The sequence below is a fragment of the Ambystoma mexicanum genome, chromosome 11, assembly GCF_040938575.1.
Source record: "Ambystoma mexicanum isolate Mex_15411 chromosome 11, UKY_AmexF1_1, whole genome shotgun sequence".
NCBI lineage: Eukaryota > Metazoa > Chordata > Amphibia > Caudata > Ambystomatidae > Ambystoma > Ambystoma mexicanum.
The window spans coordinates 15,842,213-15,854,481 of NC_090934.1; the positions used below are offsets into that span (position 1 = coordinate 15,842,213).

The 12,269-nt window shown below is 44.5% G+C and overlaps 1 protein-coding gene across 1 annotated transcript in view; it reads left to right on the forward strand.

Annotated features, from left to right (window-relative positions):
* Positions 1 to 12,269, forward strand: part of HPCAL4 (hippocalcin like 4) — a 365,622-nt gene that overhangs the window by 107,865 nt on the left and 245,488 nt on the right. The gene's annotated exons all lie outside the window — the stretch shown is intronic.

Sequence of the window (12,269 nt, forward strand, 5' to 3'; positions counted from 1 at the left end):
GGCTCAGCATAGTCATATTATCCAGGGTGCTGAATCCTTGCCCCTACTAGTGACCGTGTCATAGATAAAATGGTTCAGCATAGTCATATTATCCAGGTGCTGAATCCTTGCCCTTACTAGTGACTCTGTTAGAGATAACATGGTTCAGAATAATCATATTATCCAGGTGCTGAATCCTTGCCCTTACTAGCGACCGTGTCAGAGATAACGTGGTTCAGCAGAGTCTTATTATTCAGGGTGCTGAATCCTTGCCCTTACTAGCAAGCGTGTCAGAGATAACATGGTTCAGCATAGTTATATTATCCAAGTGCTAAATCCTTGCCCTTACTAGCGACCCGGTCACAGATAACATTGTTCAGCATAGTCATATTATCCAAGGGGGGTGAATCCTTGCTCTTACTAGCGACCGTGTCAGAGATAACATGGTTCAGCATAGTCATATTATCCAGGTGCTGAACCCTTGCCCTTACTAGCGACTGTGTTAGAGATAACATGGTTTAGAATAATCATATTATCCAGGTGCTGAATCCTTGCCCTTACTAGTGACTGTGTCAGTGATAATATGGTTCAGCAGAGTCATAATATCCAGGTGCTGAATCCTTGCCCTTACTAGCGACGGCGTCAGAGATAACATGGTTCAGCATAGTCATATTATCCAGGTGCTGAATCCTTGCCCTTACTAGCGACTGTGTCAGAGATAACATGGTTCAGCATAGTCATAATATCCAGGTGCTGAATCCTTGCCCTTACTAGCGACCGCGTCAGAGATAACATGGTTCAGCATAGTCATATTATCCAGGTGCTGAATCCTTGCCCTTACTAGCGACCGTGTCAGAGATAAAGTGGCTCAGCATAGTCATATTATCCAGGTTCTGAATCCTTGCCCCTACTAGTGACCGTGTCAGAGATAAAGTGGCTCAGCATAGTCATATTATCCAGGGTGCTGAATCCTTGCCCCTACTAGTGACCGTGTCATAGATAAAATGGTTCAGCAGTCATATTATCCAGGTGCTGAATTCTTGCCCTTACTAGTGACTCTGTTAGAGATAACATGGTTCAGAATAATCATATTATCCAGGTGCTGAATCCTTGCCCTTACTAGCGACCGCGTCACAGTTAAAATGGTTCAGCATAGTCATATTATCCAGGTGCTGTATCCTTGCCCTTACTAGTGACTCTGTTAGAGATAACATGGTTCAGAATAATCATATTATCAAGGTGCTGAATCCTTGCCCTTACTAGCGACCGTGTCAGAGATAACATGGTTCAGCAGTGTCATATTATCCAGGTGCTGAATCCTTGCCCTTACTAGCGACCATGTCAGAGATAACATGATTCAGCAGTGTCATATTATCTAGGGGGTGAATCCTTGCCCTTACTAGCGACCGCATCAGAGATAAAGTGGCTCAGCATAGTCATATCATCCAGGTGCTGAATCCTTGCCCTTACTAGCGACTGCATCAGAGATAAAGTGGCTCAGCATAGTCATATTATCCAGGTGCTGAATCCTTGCCCTTCTAGCAACCGTGTCAGTGATAACATGGTTCAGCAGAGTCATATTATCCAGGTGCTGAAGCCTTGCCTTTACTAGCAACCGTGTCAGAGATAACATGGTTCAGCATAGTCATATTATCCAGGTGCTGAATCCTTGCCCTTACTTATGACCGTGTCAGAGATAACATGGTTCAGCAGAGTCATATTATCCAGGTGCTGAATCCTTGCCCTTACTTATGACCGTGTCAGAGATAACATATTATCCAGGTGCTGAATCCTTGCCCTTACTAGCGACCGTGTCAGAGATAACGTGGTTCAGCAGAGTCTTATTATTCAGGGTGCTGAATCCTTGCCCTTACTAGCAAGCGTGTCAGAGATAACATGGTTCAGCATAGTTATATTATCCAGGTGCTAAATCCTTGCCCTTACTAGCGACCCGGTCACAGATAACATGGTTCAGCATAGTCATATTATCCAAGGGGGGTGAATCCTTGCTCTTACTAGCGACCTTGTCAGAGATAACATGGTTCAGCATAGTCATATTATCCAGGTGCTGAACCCTTGCCCTTACTAGCGACTGTGTTAGAGATAACATGGTTTAGAATAATCATATTATCCAAGGGGGGTGAATCCTTGCTCTTACTAGCGACCTTGTCAGAGATAACATGGTTCAGCATAGTCATATTATCCAGGTGCTGAACCCTTGCCCTTACTAGCGACTGTGTTAGAGATAACATGGTTTAGAATAATCATATTATCCAGGTGCTGAATCCTTGCCCTTACTAGCGACTGTGTCAGTGATAACATGGTTCAGCAGAGTCATAATATCCAGGTGCTGAATCCTTGCCCTTACTAGCAAGCGTGTCAGAGATAACATGGTTCAGCATAGTTATATTATCCAGGTGCTAAATCCTTGCCCTTACTAGCGACCCGGTCACAGATAACATGGTTCAGCATAGTCATATTATCCAAGGGGGGTGAATCCTTGCTCTTACTAGCGACCTTGTCAGAGATAACATGGTTCAGCATAGTCATATTATCCAGGTGCTGAACCCTTGCCCTTACTAGCGACTGTGTTAGAGATAACATGGTTTAGAATAATCATATTATCCAGGTGCTGAATCCTTGCCCTTACTAGCGACTGTGTCAGTGATAACATGGTTCAGCAGAGTCATATTATCCAGGGTGCTGAATCCTTGCCCCTACTAGTGACCGTGTCATAGATAAAATGGTTCAGCAGTCATATTATCCAGGTGCTGAATTCTTGCCCTTACTAGTGACTCTGTTATAGATAACATGGTTCAGAATAATCATATTATCCAGGTGCTGAATCCTTGCCCTTACTAGCGACCGCGTCACAGTTAAAATGGTTCAGCATAGTCATATTATCCAGGTGCTGTATCCTTGCCCTTACTAGCGACTGTGTTAGAGATAACATGGTTTAGAATAATCATATTATCCAGGTGCTGAATCCTTGCCCTTACTAGCGACTGTGTCAGTGATAACATGGTTCAGCAGAGTCATATTATCCAGGGTGCTGAATCCTTGCCCCTACTAGTGACCGTGTCATAGATAAAATGGTTCAGCAGTCATATTATCCAGGTGCTGAATCCTTGCCCTTACTTGCGACCGTGTCAGAGATAACATGGTTCAGCAGTGTCATATTATCCAGGTGCTGAATCCTTGCCCTTACTAGCGACCATGTCAGAGATAACATGATTCAGCAGTGTCATATTATCTAGGGGGTGAATCCTTGCCCTTACTAGCGACCGCATCAGAGATAAAGTGGCTCAGCATAGTCATATTATCCAGGTGCTGAATCCTTGCCCTTACTAGCGACCGCATCAGAGATAAAGTGGCTCAGCATAGTCATATTATCCAGGTGCTGAATCCTTGCCCTTCTAGCAACCGTGTCAGTGATAACATGGTTCAGCAGAGTCATATTATCCAGGTGATGAAGCCTTGCCTTTACTAGCAACCGTGTCAGAGATAACATGGTTCAGCATAGTCATATTATCCAGGTGCTGAATCCTTGCCCTTACTTATGACCGTGTCAGAGATAACATGGTTCAGCAGAGTCATATTATCCAGGTGCTGAATCCTTGCCCTTACTTATGACCGTGTCAGAGATAACATGGTTAAGCAGAGTCATATTATCCAGGTGCTGAATCCTTGCCCTTACTAGCGACCGTGTCAGAGATAACGTGGTTCAGCAGAGTCTTATTATTCAGGGTGCTGAATCCTTGCCCTTACTAGCAAGCGTGTCAGAGATAACATGGTTCAGCATAGTTATATTATCCAGGTGCTAAATCCTTGCCCTTACTAGCGACCCGGTCACAGATAACATGGTTCAGCATAGTCATATTATCCAAGGGGGGTGAATCCTTGCTCTTACTAGCGACCTTGTCAGAGATAACATGGTTCAGCATAGTCATATTATCCAGGTGCTGAACCCTTGCCCTTACTAGCGACTGTGTTAGAGATAACATGGTTTAGAATAATCATATTATCCAGGTGCTGTATCCTTGCCCTTACTAGCGACTGTGTCAGTGATAACATGGTTCAGCAGAGTCATAATATCCAGGTGCTGAATCCTTGCCCTTACTAGCGACCGCGTCAGAGATAACATGGTTCAGCATAGTCATATTATCCAGGTGCAGAATCCTTGCCCTTACTAGCGACTGTGTCAGAGATAACATGGTTCAGCATAGTCATAATATCCAGGTGCTTTATCCTTGCCCTTACTAGCGACCGCGTCAGAGATAACATGGTTCAGCATAGTCATATTATCCAGGTGCTGAATCCTTGCCCTTACTAGCGACCGTGTCAGAGATAAAGTGGCTCAGCATAGTCATATTATCCAGGTTCTGAATCCTTGCCCCTACTAGTGACCGTGTCAGAGAAAAAGTGGCTCAGCATAGTCATATTATCCAGGGTGCTGAATCCTTGCCCCTACTAGTGACCGTGTCATAGATAAAATGGTTCAGCATAGTCATATTATCCAGGTGCTGAATCCTTGCCCTTACTAGTGACTCTGTTAGAGATAACATGGTTCAGAATAATCATATTATCCAGGTGCTGAATCCTTGCCCTTACTAGCGACCGCGTCACAGTTAAAATGGTTCAGCATAGTCATATTATCCAGGTGCTGAATCCTTGCCCTTACTAGTGACTCTGTTAGAGATAACATGGTTCAGAATAATCATATTATCAAGGTGCAGAATCCTTGCCCTTACTAGCGACCGTGTCAGAGATAACATGGTTCAGCAGTGTCATATTATCCAGGTGCTGAATCCTTGCCCTTACTAGCGACCATGTCTGAGATAACATGATTCAGCAGTGTCATATTATCCAGGGGGTGAATCCTTGCCCTTACTAGCGACCGCATCAGAGATAAAGTGGCTCAACATAGTCATATTATCCAGGTGCTGAATCCTTGCCCTTACTAGCGACCGCATCAGAGATAAAGTGGCTCAGCATAGTCATATTATCCAGGTGCTGAATCCTTGCCCTTCTAGCAACCGTGCCAGTGATAACATGGTTCAGCAGTGTCATATTATCCAGGTGCTGAATCCTTGCCCTTACTAGCGACCATGTCTGAGATAACATGATTCAGCAGTGTCATATTATCCAGGGGGTGAATCCTTGCCCTTACTAGCGACCGCATCAGAGATAAAGTGGCTCAGCATAGTCATATTATCCAGGTGCTGAATCCTTGCCCTTACTAGCGACCGCATCAGAGATAAAGTGGCTCAGCATAGTCATATTATCCAGGTGCTGAATCCTTGCCCTTCTAGCAACCGTGTCAGTGATAACATGGTTCAGCAGGGTCATATTATCCAGGTGATGAAGCCTTGCCTTTACTAGCAACCGTGTCAGAGATAACATGGTTCAGCATAGTCATATTATCCAGGTGCTGAATCCTTGCCCTTACTTATGACCGTGTCAGAGATAACATGGTTCAGCAGAGTCATATTATCCAGGTGCTGAATCCTTGCCCTTACTTATGACCGTGTCAGAGATAACATGGTTCAGCAGAGTCATATTATCCAGGTGCTGAATCCTTGCCCTTACTAGCGACCGTGTCAGAGATAACGTGGTTCAGCAGAGTCTTATTATTCAGGGTGCTGAATCCTTGCCCTTACTAGCAAGCGTGTCAGAGATAACATGGTTCAGCATAGTTATATTATCCAGGTGCTAAATCTTTGCCCTTACTAGCGACCCGGTCACAGATAACATGGTTCAGCATAGTCATATTATCCAAGGGGGGTGAATCCTTGCTCTTACTAGCGACCTTGTCAGAGATAACATGGTTCAGCATAGTCATATTATCCAGGTGCTGAACCCTTGCCCTTACTAGCGACTGTGTTAGAGATAACATGGTTTAGAATAATCATATTATCCAGGTGCTGTATCCTTGCCCTTACTAGCGACTGTGTCAGTGATAACATGGTTCAGCAGAGTCATAATATCCAGGTGCTGAATCCTTGCCCTTACTAGCGACCGCGTCAGAGATAACATGGTTCAGCATAGTCATATTATCCAGGTGCAGAATCCTTGCCCTTACTAGCGACTGTGTCAGAGATAACATGGTTCAGCATAGTCATAATATCCAGGTGCTGAATCCTTGCCCTTACTAGCGACCGCGTCAGAGATAACATGGTTCAGCATAGTCATATTATCCAGGTGCTGAATCCTTGCCCTTACTAGCGACCGTGTCAGAGATAAAGTGGCTCAGCATAGTCATATTATCCAGGTTCTGAATCCTTGTCCCTACTAGTGACTCTGTTAGAGATAACATGGTTCAGAATAATCATATTATCAAGGTGCAGAATCCTTGCCCTTACTAGCGACCGTGTCAGAGATAACATGGTTCAGCAGTGTCATATTATCCAGGTGCTGAATCCTTGCCCTTACTAGCGACCATGTCTGAGATAACATGATTCAGCAGTGTCATATTATCCAGGGGGTGAATCCTTGCCCTTACTAGCGACCGCATCAGAGATAAAGTGGCTCAACATAGTCATATTATCCAGGTGCTGAATCCTTGCCCTTACTAGCGACCGCATCAGAGATAAAGTGGCTCAGCATAGTCATATTATCCAGGTGCTGAATCCTTGCCCTTCTAGCAACCGTGTCAGTGATAACATGGTTCAGCAGAGTCATATTATCCAGGTGCTGAAGCCTTGCCTTTACTAGCAACCGTGTCAGAGATAACATGGTTCAGCATAGTCATATTATCCAGGTGCTGAATCCTTGCCCTTACTTATGACCGTGTCAGAGATAACATGGTTCAGCAGAGTCATATTATCCAGGTGCTGAATCCTTGCCCTTACTTATGACCGTGTCAGAGATAACATATTATCCAGGTGCTGAATCCTTGCCCTTACTAGCGACCGTGTCAGAGATAACGTGGTTCAGCAGAGTCTTATTATTCAGGGTGCTGAATCCTTGCCCTTACTAGCAAGCGTGTCAGAGATAACATGGTTCAGCATAGTTATATTATCCAGGTGCTAAATCCTTGCCCTTACTAGCGACCCGGTCACAGATAACATGGTTCAGCATAGTCATATTATCCAAGGGGGGTGAATCCTTGCTCTTACTAGCGACCTTGTCAGAGATAACATGGTTCAGCATAGTCATATTATCCAGGTGCTGAACCCTTGCCCTTACTAGCGACTGTGTTAGAGATAACATGGTTTAGAATAATCATATTATCCAAGGGGGGTGAATCCTTGCTCTTACTAGCGACCTTGTCAGAGATAACATGGTTCAGCATAGTCATATTATCCAGGTGCTGAATCCTTGCCCTTACTAGCGACTGTGTTAGAGATAACATGGTTTAGAATAATCATATTATCCAGGTGCTGAATCCTTGCCCTTACTAGCGACTGTGTCAGTGATAACATGGTTCAGCAGAGTCATAATATCCAGGTGCTGAATCCTTGCCTTTACTAGCAAGCGTGTCAGAGATAACATGGTTCAGCATAGTTATATTATCCAGGTGCTAAATCCTTGCCCTTACTAGCGACCCGGTCACAGATAACATGGTTCAGCATAGTCATATTATCCAAGGGGGGTGAATCCTTGCTCTTACTAGCGACCTTGTCAGAGATAACATGGTTCAGCATAGTCATATTATCCAGGTGCTGAACCCTTGCCCTTACTAGCGACTGTGTTACAGATAACATGGTTTAGAATAATCATATTATCCAGGTGCTGAATCCTTGCCCTTACTAGCGACTGTGTCAGTGATAACATGGTTCAGCAGAGTCATATTATCCAGGGTGCTGAATCCTTGCCCCTACTAGTGACCGTGTCATAGATAAAATGGTTTAGCAGTCATATTATCCAGGTGCTGAATTCTTGCCCTTACTAGTGACTCTGTTATAGATAACATGGTTCAGAATAATCATATTATCCAGATGCTGAATCCTTGCCCTTACTAGCGACCGCGTCACAGTTAAAATGGTTCAGCATAGTCATATTATCCAGGTGCTGTATCCTTGCCCTTACTAGTGACTCTGTTAGAGATAACATGGTTCAGAATAATCATATTATCAAGGTGCTGAATCCTTGCCCTTACTAGCGACCGTGTCAGAGATAACATGGTTCAGCAGTGTCATATTATCCAGGTGCTGAATCCTTGCCCTTACTAGCGACCATGTCAGAGATAACATGATTCAGCAGTGTCATATTATCTAGGGGGTGAATCCTTGCCCTTACTAGCGACCGCATCAGAGATAAAGTGGCTCAGCATAGTCATATTATCCAGGTGCTGAATCCTTGCCCTTACTAGCGACCGCATCAGAGATAAAGTGGCTCAGCATAGTCATATTATCCAGGTGCTGAATCCTTGCCCTTCTAGCAACCGTGTCAGTGATAACATGGTTCAGCATAGTCATATTATCCAGGTGCTGAATCCTTGCCCCTACTTATGACCGTGTCAGAGATAACATGCTTCAGCAGAGTCATATTATCCAGGTGCTGAATCCTTGCCCTTACTTATGACCGTGTCAGAGATAACATGGTTCAGCAGAGTCATATTATCCAGGTGCTGAATCCTTGCCCTTACTAGCGACCGTGTCAGAGATAACGTGGTTCAGCAGAGTCTTATTATTCAGGGTGCTGAATCCTTGCCCTTACTAGCAAGCGTGTCAGAGATAACATGGTTCAGCATAGTTATATTATCCAGGTGCTAAATCCTTGCCCTTACTAGCGACCCGGTCACAGATAACATGGTTCAGCATAGTCATGTTATCCAAGGGGGGTGAATCCTTGCTCTTACTAGCGACCTTGTCAGAGATAACATGGTTCAGCATAGTCATATTATCCAGGTGCTGAACCCTTGCCCTTACTAGCGACTGTGTTAGAGATAACATGGTTTAGAATAATCATATTATCCAGGTGCTGAATCCTTGCCCTTACTAGCGACTGTGTCAGTGATAACATGGTTCAGCAGAGTCATAATATCCAGGTGCTGAATCCTTGCCCTTACTAGCGACCGCGTCAGAGATAACATGGTTCAGCATTGTCATATTATCCAGGTGCAGAATCCTTGCCCTTACTAGCGACTGTGTCAGAGATAACATGGTTCAGCATAGTCATAATATCCAGGTGCTGAATCCTTGCCCTTACTAGCGACCGTGTCAGAGATAAAGTGGCTCAGCATAGTCATATTATCCAGGTTCTGAATCCTTGCCCCTACTAGTGACCGTGTCAGAGATAAAGTGGCTCAGCATAGTCATATTATCCAGGGTGCTGAATCCTTGCCCCTACTAGTGACCGTGTCATAGATAAAATGGTTCAGCATAGTCATATTATCCAGGTGCTGAATCCTTGCCCTTACTAGTGACTCTGTTAGAGATAACATGGTTCAGAATAATCATATTATCCAGGTGCTGAATCCTTGCCCTTACTAGCGACCGCGTCACAGTTAAAATGGTTCAGCATAGTCATATTATCCAGGTGCTGAATCCTTGCCCTTACTAGTGACTCTGTTAGAGATAACATGGTTCAGAATAATCATATTATCAAGGTGCAGAATCCTTGCCCTTACTAGCGACCGTGTCAGAGATAACATGGTTCAGCAGTGTCATATTATCCAGGTGCTGAATCCTTGCCCTTACTAGCGACCATGTCTGAGATAACATGATTCAGCAGTGTCATATTATCCAGGGGGTGAATCCTTGCCCTTACTAGCGACCGCATCAGAGATAAAGTGGCTCAACATAGTCATATTATCCAGGTGCTGAATCCTTGCCCTTACTAGCGACCGCATCAGAGATAAAGTGGCTCAGCATAGTCATATTATCCAGGTGCTGAATCCTTGCCCTTACTAGCAACCGTGTCAGTGATAACATGGTTCAGCAGAGTCATATTATCCAGGTGCTGAAGCCTTGCCTTTACTAGCAACCGTGTCAGAGATAACATGATTCAGCATAGTCATATTATCCAGGTGCTGAATCCTTGCCCTTACTTATGACCGTGTCAGAGATAACATGGTTCAGCAGAGTCATATTATCCAGGTGCTGAATCCTTGCCCTTACTAGCGACCGTGTCAGAGATAACGTGGTTCAGCAGAGTCTTATTATTCAGGGTGCTGAATCCTTGCCCTTACTAGCAAGCGTGTCAGAGATAACATGGTTCAGCATAGTCATATTATCCAGGTGCTAAATCCTTGCCCTTACTAGCGACCCGGTCACAGATAACATGGTTCAGCATGGTCAGATTATCCAAGTGCTGAATCCTTGCCCTTACTAGCGACCGTGTCAGAGATAACATGGTTCAGCATAGTCATATTATTCAGGGTGCTGAATCCTTGCCCTTACTACGACCGTGTCAGAGATAACATGGTTCAGCATAGTTATATTATCCAAGTGCTGAATCCTTGCCCTTACTAGCGACTGTGTTAGAGATAACATAGCTCAGCATAGTCATATTATCCAGGGGGTGAATCCTTGCCCTTACTCGCGACCGTGTCAGAGATAACATGGTTCAGCATAGTCATATTATCCAGGGGGTGAATCCTTGCCCTTACTAGCGACCGCTTCAGAGATAAAGTGGCTCAGCATAGTCATATTATCCAGGTGCTGAATCCTTGCCCTTACTAGCGACCGTGTCAGTGATAGCATGGTTCAGCAGAGTCATATTATCCAGGTGCTGAATCCTTGCCCTTACTTATGACCGTGTCAGAGATAACATGGTTCAGCAGAGTCATATTATCCAGGTGCTGAATCCTTGCCCTTACTAGCGACCGTGTCAGAGATAACGTGGTTCAGCATAGTCATATTAGCCAGGTGCTGAATTCTTGCCCTTACTAGCAACTGTGTTAGAGATAACATGGTTCAGCATAGTCATATTATCCAGGGGGTGAATCCTTGCCCTTACTAGCGACCGCATCAGAGATAAAGTGGCTCAGCATAGTCATATTATTCAGGTGCTGAATCCTTGCCCTTACTAGCGACCGTGTCAGAGATAACATGGTTCAGCATAGTCATATTATTCAGGATGCTGAATCCTTGCCCTTACTAGCAAGCGTGTCAGAGATAACATGGTTCAGCATAGTCATATTATCCAGGTGCTGAATCCTTGCCCTTACTTATGACCGTGTCAGAGATAACATGGTTCAGCAGAGTCATATTATCCAGGTGCTGAATCCTTGCCCTTACTAGCGACCGTGTCAGAGATAACGTGGTTCAGCAGAGTCTTATTATTCAGGGTGCTGAATCCTTGCCCTTACTAGCAAGCGTGTCAGAGATAACATGGTTCAGCATAGTCATATTATCCAGGTGCTAAATCCTTGCCCTTACTAGCGACCCGGTCACAGATAACATGGTTCAGCATGGTCAGATTATCCAGGTGCTAAATCCTTGCCCTTACTAGCGACCGTGTCAGAGATAACATGGTTCAGCATAGTCATATTATTCAGGGTGCTGAATCCTTGCCCTTACTACGACCGTGTCAGAGATAACATGGTTCAGCATAGTTATATTATCCAAGTGCTGAATCCTTGCCCTTACTAGCGACTGTGTTAGAGATAACATATCTCAGCATAGTCATATTATCCAGGGGGTGAATCCTTGCCCTTACTCGCGACCGTGTCAGAGATAACATGGTTCAGCATAGTCATATTATCCAGGGGGTGAATCCTTGCCCTTACTAGCGACCGCATCAGAGATAAAGTGGCTCAGCATAGTCATATTATCCAGGTGCTGAATCCTTGCCCTTACTAGCGACCGTGTCAGTGATAACATGGTTCAGCAGAGTCATATTATCCAGGTGCTGAATCCTTGCCCTTACTTATGACCGTGTCAGAGATAACATGGTTCAGCAGAGTCATATTATCCAGGTGCTGAATCCTTGCCCTTACTAGCGACCGTGTCAGAGATAACGTGGTTCAGCAGAGTCTTATTATTCAGGGTGCTGAATCCTTGCCCTTACTAGCAAGCGTGTCAGAGATAACATGGTTCAGCATAGTCATATTATCCAGGTGCTAAATCCTTGCCCTTACTAGCGACCCGGTCACAGATAACATGGTTCAGCATGGTCAGATTATCCAGGTGCTAAATCCTTGCCCTTACTAGCGACCGTGTCAGAGATAACATGGTTCAGCATAGTCATATTATTCAGGGTGCTGAATCCTTGCCCTTACTACGACCGTGTCAGAGATAACATGGTTCAGCATAGTTATATTATCCAAGTGCTGAATCCTTGCCCTTACTAGCGACTGTGTTAGAGATAACATATCTCAGCATAGTCATATTATCCAGGGG